Source organism: Alligator mississippiensis, chromosome 5 (genome assembly GCF_030867095.1).
Source record: "Alligator mississippiensis isolate rAllMis1 chromosome 5, rAllMis1, whole genome shotgun sequence".
NCBI lineage: Eukaryota > Metazoa > Chordata > Crocodylia > Alligatoridae > Alligator > Alligator mississippiensis.
In genome coordinates this window covers 55,020,779-55,036,651 of record NC_081828.1, presented here as the reverse complement: position 1 = coordinate 55,036,651, position 15,873 = coordinate 55,020,779, and the positions used below count along the sequence as shown (strand labels likewise).

At 40.8% G+C, this 15,873-nt stretch overlaps 1 protein-coding gene across 6 annotated transcripts in view; it reads right to left on the bottom strand.

Moving 5' to 3' along the window:
- The window catches only part of C5H1orf21 (chromosome 5 C1orf21 homolog), a 238,402-nt gene that overhangs the window by 157,372 nt on the left and 65,157 nt on the right, over positions 1-15,873 (bottom strand). The gene's annotated exons all lie outside the window — the stretch shown is intronic.

Below are 15,873 nucleotides of genomic sequence, written 5' to 3'. Positions count from 1 at the left end.
TCAGACAAGAGTGACTTCAAAGCATTTATTGCTGGTAGTCGCAGGGAGTTAACTTTCAAAATATGGGTGCTTTCTGAGTATGCCTATATCTCACATTTAGGGTTTATCTATACCCAGAAATTGAACTTATTCTCCAAACTCATTTAAAAGTCAATGCAACCATATGGATGCTCCTCAAGCCTACCCAGCACAAACTATTCTTAAACTGATATACGAGTATCTACATGTAACGTGCAATTTTATATCTGAAAGGCATGATATTAAACAGATGCAAAATTACGGCAAGTTAAACAGAAGCAGGGCTTTACTATGTTTCAGCTGCTCCATGGTAACCATGTCTGTACTCACTCGCATCCAAGAGAAAATTCAGGGAAAGAGGGGTAAGTCTTTACTTACGGTAGTCAGAATATGTATGTAGCAGTTGATGCAAAACAGCTGATCTATAGTAAAGTCCTACCCCCCTTTTAACTTGCTGCAATTTGCTCAATTTTCCATACCCTTAGTCAAGTTGATACAGCTTTGCATGTAGACAAAGCTTTACCTGCTCCAAATGACAGCACACACAAATGTTCACTATATTTACTTAACATGCCTGTGTGAATATTAAAATGTGGGAGGATACCATTTCAACTTTGCATAATTTTATGTACTGAGTGAATTGTGTTTCTTAATCCATTGCTTCTTGACTATTTACTTTAGTGGTTGCAGCCCATATTGCCTTGTGTAAAACATGATGAAGTTTATCTACAAAGGTAGGGCCAATATAAATGCAAAATGAGATCTCAAATCCCATTACAGTTCAAAACTTGGAGACTGCATTAGACTCTGTTTGGAGGTTGCAACTAAAATCCAGACTGCATCATTTCTTCCACAGCTTGAAAATTTCACTGACAAGTTATCTTTTCTGATCTACAAGTGCTAGGTCAGGATTTTAAATTCTAAACAATCTCCCCTCTTGAATAAGCAGATTAATCTTCTGTCCAAGAATTGAGCCAGGGTGGAAAAATACTAGTGCTACCAAACCCCCCTTCTTCCACAGGCAACCTTCTTTCTGAGTGTAATGGCTTAGGATCTTCATTCAGTAAAGCAGCCAAGCATGTGCTCAAGTCCCTCCCTCAGTGTCCATTTCCCTCTGCCTCCCAAACTTCCCTATATTCCCCTATATATAGCCTGCCATTCTTTCTCTTCCTTTCTCTTTCATAAACACACATTTCTCTCTTCCTTCTACTGCTATCTATACATCTACAGGATTGGAAATGTCAACAGATACCTAATAGCCAGATAACTACTAGCCACAGATAATGACAGGGGACCTACTGTACAGAGGATATATTACTTCATGCCTCCTTAAGTTCCCTGGCTATTACCAGGGACCTTTCCACTACCTCCCAGCCATCAGCCTCTCTCCCAATTTTGTCAATCCATTCAATAGAAGTACAGCCAAGTATAACAGGGAACCCCTGCCCCTGAGGCCAGGGAGGGCAGCAAATTAAAGGTAGCAGTACAAGTGGGCTGCGCCTGGCACTAATGTGGCTAATAAATTAATGAGCGACCAGCCACACACAGGATGCAGCAGGTCTGGTTGGAAGCAGGCTGGGCTAGGGGATTTAAACCCAGCCCAAAGCTAAACCAAATCAATTGGAGCATGTAGTGTGCGTGTGCTGCAGGTACAGACAGGCATGTAAGTTACCTAGGGAACCTGTCTAGGAGGCTTTCTCTCCCAGTTTAGGCCCACAGGCTGCTCTGACAGAGAGACTTCTTATTTCTTCTGCGAAGCACATAGCTTGCACCTTTTGGTTTATTGTTTTGATTTGATTTGGACTTTTGAACTGAAGGACTGGGTTGCAGCTATAGGGGTAGAGGAGACTGCAGAAAGGGGTCTTGGATGCACCCCTCTTTTGCTGTAGGACCTAAAAGACAACTCCAGGCTGTGGGGCAGAACCTGGCACACGGAAATGGAACTCTAAAAAGGTGCGAGATGGTCGCTGAGTCTGGGCCTAAAGCCCAGAAGCTGAGGTTTTTTACTAGCGGGCCATGGTGGGTGTGCCCAGGGAGAAAAAGGGGCCAAGGCTTTAACAGCTGGAGCCCCTACAAGCCCTCAGAAACCTACAAGGACAACCACATGAAAGGGAGAGCCCTGCGTGGATGTGCAGTGGCGGAAGGACCCAAGTAGGGCGATGGGTCTGATGGAGCCGGCCAGGTGGTCTGCAGAGCTGTTACTGGTCTTAGGACTCACTTCTACTTCCTAACATCCAGTAATATCAAAATCATAGCAGACTAGTAACAGAAGCATAGGCAGACCAGAAGAAAGTAGTGGCAGAGCAGCATGGGCTCTACATACCTTTGTATCAAGTTCTATCTGTGTTAAGGAAACAGTTATTCTAATATTTGTATACACTTGTTCCAAGTTTGCACGCAAAACAGCACCACTTTAACTGTAAGTAATTACAGTTATGCTGCTACAATATTTTTAATTTTGGTCATCTTAAACTGTTCTTACATTCCTGTGACAGCGTGAGAGACACTGTCGGTAGTGATAGAGTGACATTGTAGCCATGACGGTCCAGAAATACGTGAGAGGCAAGGGTATCTCTGGACAGTATCTTTTACTAGACCAACTGCATAGTAGGAATACAGTGAGACAAGCTTTTGAATGCTGTGACCAGAAGAAGAATATCTCGCATTCAAAAGCTTGAATAACTCTATCCCAGCTATGCAACTGATCCAATGAAAGATACTACCCAAAGACATCCTTGCTTCAGTTGCTGGTGATAACATTTTATACTGCATTTTTCTCTCTTAACACATCATAAAAGGTGCCACCCTTCCTGTATATAACACAAGAGATTTCATAAAGCAGTGGCTCCCAAACCATGGTCCATGGACTGCATCTTCCTCTCCTTTCAATTAATATTTTGATTGTAAGAGCATGAGGTGATCCCTGAGAAATGTTGAGGGTTGTCAGTGGTCTAAATAGTTTGGAAAGCACCAATTTAAAGCAATACATCCAGTCTGCTTATTCAGGATGCAAGTCAAGGAACCAGGAGCTGCAAGTGATGAATGTAAGGTAGCTGAGACTGAAAAAGGGACAGGGAGCTGAGTGATGAATAGAAGGAAGTTGAGACTGAAAAAGGGACAGGGAGCTGTGAGTAATGAATGGAAGGTAGCTGAGACTGAAAGAGATGAGTGGGGTACCAATAGAAAACAAGGAAGCTGTATTCCACAGCTTGCAATTGTTAGCAAAGCTATTTTGTGTGGTAATTTCCTAACTTTTCAAGTAACTAAGCACCACAGTGGTTCTTGCACATACACGTATAATAGACATCTCCATGAAAAGAAATATGGACATAGATTATTCTCTGTGTGACCTCTGCAACAGGTCATGTTTCTCATGTCTCTGAGCAATTGCTTACTTCCCTTCCTGAATCCCCACAAAACTGTTCCTCCTTCCTATTGCTCTGCATGCCCTCTTCTCCCATTTATAGCCCTGTTTCCCCAACATTTCCCAATTCCATAAAAGCCCCTTAGTAGCTCTGCTCTCCCCATTCAGCTTTTAAGAATGGACTCTATATGTATTACCATTTCTAAGTACACCTAATGATGCGTGGACACTGATAAACTCAATGAATTAACGTCAATGGTTTAATAGATGGGGTCTGGTGGAAAGCATAGAAGTTGGGAGTTCATGGGCTCAAGTGGTTGAATTTGAGGAATACTGGAGCTGTGGAAAATGGAGCTGTAAGAGAACAAAGTAGGGTTTCAGCTGGATAGGATGGAAGTGAAAGAGATACTCACCACTGTCAAAATATTTTAACATCTATTTAAAATCCAGTCATCCCTCTAGATGGCAAAATTATTGTGGGTTTCCTCTTTCTTTAAAGAACAAATAAAAGTTCTAGTAAACAATTTTAACAGTATTAAATACTGTAGATTATCTTGCATTTTCACTAGCAAGAGCAATCCATCTGCACTGCTGATCACACTAATTTTTTAAAGATTTTAAATAGGCACATTTTAACTTGTATAAGCAAAGCAGTTTAGAAACTGAGTTGCAGGGAAAAAAATGAAGAAATTGTGAAGAGTGGTGGCATATGCACCATTACAGAAAATATTACATTCCATATACATTCACATATTTAGCATACGAGCAATTGATTTTCTGTAGGATATTTTGTTGTACCATTTATATTTTTAATTTAATACTGTTGTACCCTTATACTCTTGTATAAGGGTACAACACTTAGGTTCATGATAAATTTCCCACAAGTGTTTCTGGGAAGAGTTTGACGTGCTCTGTTAAATCTTCTGCTTCAATGTCTTGCTTAGGTTGTGTTCCCTGTAAAATTGTAGAATTTGGCAGGTTCAAGAGTTTAGGAGTAGATCATGGTTATTATAGGGGTTTTGCGACTTGCAATAGAGTTTTCTTCCTCTAGAAGAAGTGAACTAACCAGGAAAGAGATTGTTTCTTTTGTTTAAGCCACCGCCAGCCCTGGCTTCAGTCCAGAGGGGACCTTAAGGCTCCCTAAGGGAGAGTTTACTTTTGAGATTCTCAATGGGGAGGTTTAGGGTTAACTCAGAAGTTTCTCTCTAAAGATCCAAAGAGGGGGATATCTATAAATTTTACTACCATGACAGATAACGTCCCTGTCAGAAGCTTTGGGAAACATTTAGCATTCAGAAATCTACTCGTAATTAGGTGGATGTACTTGGACAAAATGGGTGTGCATGTTAATTGTGTTTGTTCAATGAAGTCACCTTAAGACAACAGAAAACTCTTCTTAATGTTTATACAGACAAGGTAACATGTCAGAAGCCATGTTAGGTGACTATGATTTAGCAAAGGGAAAAAAATGAAGGGTAAAAAGCACCAGACCAGTGAACAGCTTCCATGTGTTAACCTTCCCCTTAACAAACATTTAGAGAGATCTTCAGTCATGTTAAATTCTCTCAATCGTGCTAACATAATTACAGAACTACTACTTACACTGCTATTTCTGTGATTCTTTGAGATGTTGAAGCCAATGTGGATCCTGCTGTATACAGACATGTGCCTCATGCTGATTAGGGAGAATCCTTTTAAATAGGTAGAGTAGGGCCATCCATGCAGCCAGAATTGCTTCCTCTGCCTACACAAAGGCACAGAGGAAGGAGTGGCCTTGACTCTTAGCTAGTTTTCCAATGGTTTGAAGGCAACAGCTGCCAAGGACTTTGAAAGCAAGCATGACTGAAAATGGTATAAGTGGTTTGAACCGATCAGACACCGGTTCAAATCTGTAAACAACAGAAGCTCAGTGCACATAAACTGCTTTCAAAATGGCTGAAACCGGTTTAAGATAAATTTGGATGGATATAGTATCAGACTTAACTAATTTAGGTTAAATCAGTTTATTGAATTTCTGTCCCAGATCCCCTCCAGATTCAAGTTAACTTTCAGTCTCCCAGTATCCCAGGATGCTTTGCACCTCCCCCGCAAAGCCCCCCTCACAAAGTGGGTGGGCTAGCCTTGGCCGAAGCTGTCTGCTTCAGCCGAGCAGGGAGGCATGCTCTAGTGCCCCCCTGGCTTCTGGACTGGGTCACTGCAGGCATGTGGCTGCATTTCCAGAATCAAAAGTGAATGTCTGTTCACTTGCTTATCGGTTCAATCTATACAGCTCAGACTAACCTGTGAAGACTGAACCAGTTCAGCTTTGGGCTTTTTGACTATCTGTACTTAGCTGAGGAGCCCAGTCAAGGGATCCACACCGACTACAACATCTTGAAGGAACATGGGTACTGTAAAGCACCATTTTTCATACTTTGAGTATACATCCATGTGGACCACATGGTAGTTAACTGGATGATGGGAATCAGCATTTTAAACTATATTAATCAAACAACAAGTGAAACACACATACCTGGCATCTTGCCATGAAATCAAGGAATACTATATGACAGAAATAAGTGGGTTGCTCTATGTTGTTACTTCGTGAACTTCAGGTATCAGAACATTCCTAAAATGGGCAGAAGGCACTGCTTGAGCCCTGGTGGAGCAAACCTTGACAGTTAGAAGGAAATGTTTACTAGTCTTTTTATAGCAGATGAAAATATAATATAGAATCTCTAAGCACATCATCTGTGACAAAAGGACTAAGGGTTTTTGGAGGGAAGCATACAGACACAAGGAGGCAAGAAGCAACAGCCAGAAAAGCTTAGTCCTCTCAACAAAATGAAGCAAGACTCCAGAGACATCCAGAGCAAGTAGTTTCTTTGTCCCCTGCTGAAGATGTCCTAATGATTCTTGTAGGTTTAATTATCATAGCATCTAGGGCAGAGGTTCTCAAACTGTGGTCCACAGACCACCACTGGTCTGTGAGCTCCATTCAGCTGATCTGCTGAAAGGCTGTGAAACAATTGAGAATATCTGTACTTGTAAGGTAAGACTACTGATATTAAAATATGAGTTGTGTGCTTTGATTTGTAAAACAAAAAAAAAAGCTTAAAGTGGTCCGCTGAGAACCTCAGCAATTTTCAAGTGGTCCGCGAAAAAAAAAGTTTGAGAACCACTGATCTAGGGCATTTACAGGCATGCTCCAGGAGTGGCGGTTGGGAGGGTGCTTTAATTAGAGTAGCTCTCTGAGCTGCCCAGGTATCAGTGTAACCGTGCTGAAAAATTGCAGGGGCTCGGGGGAGGGGGGGGGTGCATTTTAACTAACACTCATCAAACAAGTTTAGTTAAAGCACCCCCACTGCCATTTTTCAGTGCAGGAACACTGGTACATGTGATGCTGGAGTCTGCTGGAGTGTGGTAGACTTGATTAATTGAGTCTGCTCTGATGTGCTGTAATTACAGTTCCCTGCACATAGGCACCCCTAGCTGTGGGCCAGAACTCATTATCCAAGGTAAAGAATAAGCAAAGAACAAAAAGATAGTTGCAGTGGATTGAAGCCATTCTCAAGTGCTCACTTTTAGAGGTATTGACAGGTACTTCCTCTAGTTACTTCCTGGAATGATTTGTATCATGGAGGTGTGTACATTCATGGTTAGCCTAAATGGCAATAGCAGTGAACTAGTTCTAGGCTGCTAGAGAGACATCAGAATTCCCAATTCCTTACAGGTATGAGTTAATGACCTTTGAGGAAAGTCTGGAGGGTGCAACTAAAAATACATCTTTGACAATCCTGGACATTGTTGTGCTGTAGGAATGGGGAAAATAATAAAGCTCCATATCAGAAAATGCTGTGTTAAATCAATGGCCAACAACCTTTAAGTTCAGGAAGGCAACAGCCTTATCATCCATGAACCAGGCCATTGGTGGATAAGTGGTACAAAACAAGGGGAGCCCAATGGAGGAAGGCAGAATACCTCTAGCAGGTAGAGAACTACAACAGTTCTTCCTTCTGCATTTTGATAGGAACCTTTTTAACAAGTCAGGCCATGGACAAAAGCAACCAGTTTATATAGAAAATGTACAGAACTCAAATGACTAAAACATTTTTCTTAAATTAGAGGAAAGGACAGTAAGCCTAATGGTAACTTTTTAATTTTCTTCTTATTTACAATATTCACTATTCTGTTTCAGTTAGTAGTAAAGTCAGCTAATAAAAAAAAATATCAGGGGAGGGGGGAGAGAAGAGACTTCCTAGTGTATATTTCCATTTCTACATATCTTTAGTAACTTTGGATAACCATTAATATGATTATAGTGAGACAAAAATACTCTGAGAAATGGATATATGACACTGAGGCAGTATGAAAAAAAACCAGAAACGATTGTAGCACTTTCCAAAGAAATAATTTTGCAGAATATATAATCCATAATATTGCTGCACTTGGTCCTTCTTTATGTTGTCCTCATTTTTGGGAAAACCCTCAATGTCTTCAAGTATAGACACTGATGGTAGCGTAGTCCAGTCACTGTCAAGGATCACTACATACGGTGCATGCAACTCACTGAGATGTCTTTTTGGATTAGTTAACATTTGTGCTATATCCAAAATATGTAATATGCTATTACCTCAAACATTACAATGTGGATGGTACAGGAACCTTCCTCCCTTTTACAGAAATATAATGCAGTTACTTAAGTTCAACTATTTCTGTAGCTCTTGTGAAGTTTTAGTGGCATACAAATTCCAGTAGTCAAAAATAAACAGAAAATAGTAAAGCCCAAACCATCTGCAGGTCATGTTCACCACCCACTAGGACCAATTATCAAGATTTGAGATGCATTTTGTAAACTTCAAGCTGCAAAATCTTAGGAAAAAGTCTCTTAGGAAGATCAAAAGCTTCTGGATTTTCCAGATTAAACTGCTATGCTAAAATCAACATCTTTGTGTGTAGGTCAACAAGAGAAGGGTGTGAAGTGACTCTCTCTCTCTCTCTCTCAAATGCAAGATGAAAGGTGTTTTAGTTTTTTTTCAAGAGTTCTTTTTGGATACCAGCATTAGAATGAAGAGTTGAAAAACTAAAATATAAGCCTCCAATCTAATATTAAGTCTTTTTTTTTTTAACCTTTTCCCCACCCCCTGCACCCAAATCTTTTTTTTCCTTTCATTCACTCCTTATCCACTTGCCCAAATCTCTTTGTTTCCCCTCTGCTGCCTTTTTCATTTTGGAAGGTGCTTGAGGATTCCTCCATTTCATTTCCCCTTTTTACTACTGCTAGAAGTCCCTGCATCTAAGAAATATTTTGTGTGGTCAGGAGAGACTAAACATATTTCTCTTTGCTGCCCACCAATGCCACTCCTTCAACTGGGCATCCATGAACTGAAGAACATCACATGGCATCCTCCCTTCTTCTCAGCCCTCTCTCCCAGGATAAAAGTGCACTCCTCCCCTAGGACGAGGAATCTCTGGGATTCCTAACCACTTTTTAATGCTTTCTCTTTTTTTTTCCAGTTGTGCTTTTCTCCAAAGAATCTGTCTCCGTTTCACAAAGAAGAGTAAGGAGTGAAATCTCTACAACCAGGCCACAAGTACAGTCTTCCTTCATCCCTTCCCACTTTGCCAGCCTCTTCCTCACCCCTGCTTGTAGGAAAACTTTTGTCAGCTTCCAATATGCTAATACCCATAATACTCAACTCTTCCGTGGGATGTGGGAAGCAGCACAGTAGAAATTACGTGATCATCAGTTTTCTTCTGCTACCCTTGCAGGAGCTACTGAGTGATTACTACTGGCAGAACAGAAGCCATAGGTGCTGTACTGTTTTAAAGAAGTTTCTGGCAGAGACATTTTGTAAAATACCGTGGAGGGTCCACAAAACAAACCAGATTCTCACAATCTGTATTTGCTTTATTTGTTTATTGCATTAAGATAGCCAAATCTACATTCAGGTTGCAAATACACAAAGTTTCCACGAAAACCAGGCTATAATTTTTACAGAGCTTCATAAAATACACAGTAGAGCAGAACAAACTGTCAAAGGGGAGGGAAAAGAAAGAGATGACACTGGCTTTTCTTGTTACAGCACAACCAATGCAGAACCTAAATATTTTACTTACTGTTGTTAATTATGTTTGCTTGCTACAGCAATAAACTAGTTCAACTTTTACTTGAAGTCTTCCCACACCATGGCAGGAAAAAAAAAAATTTCTGTATTTGTACTGAATGAAAGACTTCAGGAATTAAGAGTAAGAAACTTCCCTCCTGACATAAGAGTTCCCAAAGTCCCCTTCCTAAATTAACATTTTAATGGATTAGTGTAGACCAGTGGTTCTCAATCTTTTGAGATATCAGCACCCCTCATTATCTCTCCTGAATTTAGTGGCACCACATTTTAAAAAAGTAATGTACTGTATTTACTCAAATATAAGACAATCCACCAATAATCAGACTCTATATATGGAAAATTTATAAACTGTGTATAATTTTCAGGTATATAATCTAATTATTAGAGGGTTGCCTTGAATATGTCCCCCTCCCACTGCTACAACAGGGCAAATAAATCTAGCCCCCTTGTTTTCTGCCCCCCTCCTCCAAAATTCTTCCTTCTGCAGCCCTTTCTCCCCCTCCTTACTGTCAGACCCTGCTCTCCCTGAGCACACAGAAGTGAAGGAAAAATCTGAAAGCACTACCTTCAAAATAAACAGACATGTAGTCATTTGTATGTAGTACCCATAGACTTAGTTCATGCAGATATGATGCATCATACTTTTTTTTTTAAACTGCTGCAAGTTTTAGCATACTCCATAAACTCAATTTTAAGCAGAACTTTTATACCTTAGATTTTTTTAAATTTGTATCTGAAGCCAAATTAGCCAAAACTAATTCCATATCCAGGAGTCCAGAATCATTAGTGGCCCTACTACTGACAAACATCCTTTGCCTGCACCTGGTGCTTCAGATATTTCTAAAGCCTTTGGCGGGCAGCCTACCTGCAGGCCCAAGCCCTTGGGGTTCAGAAGCCCCCAAGTTTTGCTTGCCCTTAGCCATAAGGGCCTTGGAGCAAGCAAGGAAGGAGACTCCCATTTCCATATAGTGGGCTTAAAGCCGCTTCACCTCAGCAGGTACTGAACCACTCCAGAAGAGCAGCTCTCCTGCAAGGTGATGCAGGAAAACTATCTTCTTGGACACAGACAAATGGTATGTCCCCTGGTAGGTTAAGAACAAACTACGCATGATATTAATCCCAAATCAAAAGGTTCATTATTTACCATATAGTTCATTGGGCTGGGCCCCAGCAGTGACAACAGTATTTCAAGCCATGGTGACCCTACAGTATGTGTGTGTACTCCACATACCCTCCACAAAGGATCCACATACTAATTATTCCCCCACTCATGGCTCAAACCAGTCTTCTTGTCACTGGGATCCTCCAAAAATTGATATGCAGATTAGGCATAGGGCAATGCAGTCTGCCTCTACCTCATGAAGGGTGGAGCCACACTAATCATGTGCACCAGGCTGATAGAGGGATTCTGGGTAAACTGTTTGGGTCCCCATTTAGTGCTGTTTGCGAGACATTTATAGCTGGTGAAGAAAGAGGAATCACTGGAAATGGGAAAGAAAGGCAGAGCTCAACTGTGGGAGTAAAGAAGTTGAAATGTATTCAGTGCACGGGTTCATTATGACTTGAAAAAAAAGTCAGCACTGAGAGGGACTGCACTCAATGGGGACTACCATGCATCTTATTCAGAAGGGCTGCACTAACCTATCCTTGTGGTAGAAAGCATGACACAGGAGTGACACAACTGGACCTGGAGACAGCGATGATGGCAGCAGCAGTGTCAGCAGCAGTGGCAGCAGCAGTAACAATGACAGTGAATGAACTGAGAATGTAAACCCCAAAATCGGAGGTAGGACTAAGATTGGGTTAGGGAAAGGTCTGCGGATGGGTGCGTGGGAGCGTGGGTCTGTGGCTGCATTTATTGTAACGGGTGTGCAGGCATTAAGTGTGGTTTAAAGGTATGCTATATTTTAAAGGTAGAGAGCATGGGAGCTTCTTTTGGCAGCAGTTTAATGGTAGACAATGTACTTAGTGAAGTTTACTTGTATACAAATATAAAATAATGGGCTGCCCCCCCCCATGCTGATGGGGAGGGGCCGGGGCACGTTTGGTATTCAAGTAAATTTGCTATTTATGACAGTGCTTATCTCCTGGCAAAGGGCCAGGCATGGACAGGAGTGCATGCTTGCCCCCTCACACCCTGTGGCACCCTGAAAAGGCTTTCTTGAAACCCCAACTGAGAATCACTGGTCTAGGCATGTGGGGGTCAAGCATTTTGGCAGGCATGCCACAAATTAAGCCTCATGCCCTCCCCAAGTGCCATGTCAGTCCCCTTCCCCTGCCTCTGCTCTGTTTCCTGACCAGAAGCACTTCTGGTCCACATCCAGGTCTGCAGGGGAGCGCGCAGGGGACACCCCCAACCCTGGCTTGGCGACTGGTGCCTCCTGGGTCCTGGGGCAATTGCTGAGCTGGGGAAGGTGCGGGGGGCCCCCCAGCCTGCTCCCTGGCAGAACTGGATTTGCCACTGAGCATGCGTGGGGGGGGAGGGGGGGAGCTCGCGCTCCTGTGGGATGCTCCGTCCGCCCCACCATCTCAGTGTTCACAAGTTGCGCCAGGTACCTCGAGGTATGTAGAAAAAACATTTAAAGCTGTGTCTATGGCCAAATCGCTGATTCTCTGAATCTGCATCGAATCTTCGGATTGGGCCGAACTGAATCAGGACAGTGATCTGAATCAACAAATCGAATCACTGTCCCCAATTTGGGCTGAATCCAAATCCAAATCAAATACGGCCTGTTTCGCACAACCCTACTACCTGCCCCTTCCCTGATCTGCCAAAGGCCACGCTGACATGGCGTATAACACTTACGGCATGCATGCCACAGGTTGGCCATACCTGGTCTAGGCTATTTGTACTAGGAAAGATTTGGGGATTTATTTTTTTTGTAACTAAGAAGAGCTCTGAGGCAGGTTTTACATTTTGAACACACCAGCCAGCCCATATTATCCAAAAACCAAACAACAACAACAAAAGTTCTAGACTTCTTTCTCTGCCTCCCTCTGCAAGTTACCAAAATTGTAACTGTTCTGCATAAAAAAACCACTAAAATTAATAGATTAAACTGCTAAATAAACAGAAAAAGGAGGTTACAATGCTATCAGTTAGATCACAGATATCTTAAAAAATACTGACTTTGTGCATTTAGAATATTCTGTTAAAAACAAACTATTAAAGATGCCTGCTGCACATTATAGTTAAAGAAAATCCATGCTGTTACTACAGCAGCAGTAGCAAAAGGGGACAAAGAGAAGTCAAAGTGAGTAATGACATTTCATTCATTTAAATGCTGAGCAGAATATGGTTGCCTTGGCCTGCTTATGTTAATGGCCATGACATGAATCATATTCCTTGTCTAAAAAATCTAGTTGCTTCCACAATGTGAAAGTCCCGTGTTTATTACCACATTTCTCAGTCCTGTTGTAAACGTAATATTGTAGCTCAGGTAGATGAATACATAAAGATAATCTGGCCAAAAGGGGAAAGAACCATGCAAGAACAGTGTTAAATCAACAATAATACGACTGGAAATACAGGGAAAGCACATCACAGCTTAATAAGGTTTTGCTAGGATTGCTGTTAAAAAAAACTACACATAATCAACTTATCCAGTATGATGGGGGTGGTTTTTTGCAATGTACTTTGTATTCAACCCCTGCGTGAAACTATGCTTAGTGCAAAGGCTATTTAAAACATTTCCCAAGAACACTGAGATCTTAAAAGTTAAAAAAAAAAATGGAACACCCAAACAGCTCTGCTGAGTTTTGGCTACCAAGGAGTGACTGGCTTGATTGAATTCCTCTAATTAGTACTGGCATGTTATTTGTTATGCTATATGATGGAGCTTGCAGCATAGTCCCACAGAGGCCTATCATAACATCGTTATGAACAGAAATGATTGATCCCATTCTTTGATCTTGTTTCTTTGTTTTTGCAATAAACATTTCTCCATTGCCTACACTAAGCTACAAGTAAGTATTTCTGAACACAAAGCATCTCAGCTGCAACAGTGAAACTACTTCAAATGAATGTTTTCTCCTATTTAGCTCCTTTAAGGCCACAAGTAGACTCTCCCTAATAAACACTTTGCTACATCTGCAGTATGACAGGAATGTCACTAGGGAATCATACTGCTACCACTGCTTTCCCTATTCATAAGGCAGGATAGGATAGCAACTTCAGAGATGAACTCTTTCATAGAGGCATGCATTTTCACAGGTAACAGCCTACTTCCTCAGATGCTAAGGATGGGTCTGCAGAAAGCAAGTGAACTGAATAGAAAGGAATAAAGTAATTTTAAAATATTTCCCTATCCTTTGTATTTAAATATCTTTCTATTTAGGATCCATATTCTTTGCAGATTCATTCATATCATCGGACAAAGCAGGCTGTCACCTACAAAACTTTATGCCTCTGAATGATTTAGCCTCTAAGGTGCTACCCTGCCCTGCCTTCTGCCTGACTTCAGACTAACAAGGTTAACAACCTCTCCCTGTTCACAAACTAAGACTTGCAGGCAACACAATGCTGAAAAAAATCATTAATAGGAGAAAAAAGAACACAGAATTATGGTTATTGTTGCTTGCAAAAACCTCTAAATAGAAAACAGAGCTCTTATAGGAGACAGAACTCAAAAGGTCCATGAAGCCATTCCCAGCCCATGTTCTTGTGCTCTACTTTTAACTGTACAGTGCTCTAATGTCCCTTATTGGCAGTGGTACAGTACAAAATAAAATAAGATCATCATCAAGGTAAGTAGTCAAATAATCATATAAAGTCTGAGTAGATATTTGTAAAGCATCATAGCTCTAAAAATTATAAAGAGCTATAATTATAATATACTATATTTTTCATTCCCCAAAATTAGATTACAGCATAGAAATCAAAGGTGGTGAAGACAATGGTACAGGATTATGATTCATACTGGATTATCACACACTAAAAAAAAAAAATCACTGTGATCTACACAAACTTGGGAAATATGCTTTTGGAAATACTTCTGCAACATCCAGTAAAAAAAAATCAAAATATTACTACTGTTTATTTCACTTGTACTTCCCTTTCCTCTTTACAGTCACTGCATGTAGTGTATAGCTCTACCACACAGGTTGATCTATGGTCTATCATTTTAAGAAGGAAAGTGTTTTTTCCCCATTTTTCAGGATACATGGCTTCTTTTCCAAAACTCGAATTACTTGTAAAGTAGCTAGAAATACATTAAATACTTTCCTAGCACTACTTTTTCTATGAAAGCAATTGCTGTAGCTGTCATGGAGATGTTAGGGACACCTCTACCTCCAGTCAGAATTCCACAAGACAATCTGTTAAGATGTGGAGTACACTATGAAAAGATCTGAGGGCCTCTGTGGCAGAGGTGGCAGGTTACTCCAGCTTGTCTCAGCCCATTACCAAAAGCCTCTCCACTGTGGCACAGTAACAACTAGATGATTGATTACACTACAGAAAACAGCTTGAGGAGTAAGGACCTGATTCAAAGGCCTCTAAAGATAATAAGAATCTTTTCACAAGCTTCAATGGGCTTTGGATCAACGTTCCATAGAAGAAAGATTGCTGTTTTGTTATTTGTTCCCAAAGGATTTTTGGAAGCACACAATACCTACAGCAGCTAAGTTGTATAACCTGCTGAGGCTGATGAGATAGATAAAAGCAAAACATGTATGTATTACATTACACTAATGTAAAAGTAATCTAGCTGTGATGATCCAGAAATTATGAGAGAGGCTAGGATTTCTTGGACCGAGAAAAGATACCACATTAAGAAATCCTTGCCTTGCACTGTTACACGGAAAGATCTACCTGATACCAATTGTAGACAGAGGGTTTATACTGCTTACAGTTGATAACATTTTTCTATGGAGAGTTTTTAAAGGTCAACCATCTTTATCCAAACCAACAAGAGTAACAATTCACAGTAACTCCTCTTTTAAACCTATAATTCTGCAGGGCACACAACTTAACTTGTCTGCATAAACTTCATAGAGCATCTCCTTGCATCATTTCAAAATTACAAAAAACATTTCCACTCAACTGGAGAGTTGAACTTAAGTCACCATCACTGAAATATCTCCTCCTGGTGTCTATATCCAATACAGTCATTTGCTTTCCCCGACTAGAAATAAAATATCCAAACAAAGAACTATTATGTCCAGCCAATTGGACCATCATCACTGAAGAATACTGAACCATGTACATAGTAACTTCCCCAGTGTCATCAAAAAAACGCCCCAAAACTCTTGAGAAGAGTTTCGAGGGAAAATTACTGACAAAAATCACAAAACAGCTCAGCTCGCCTGAATTCATTAAACCCAAATTATGCACTGAAGTGCATTTCTAGCTTATAAAGTTTTACTTTAATTACTTTGATTGCC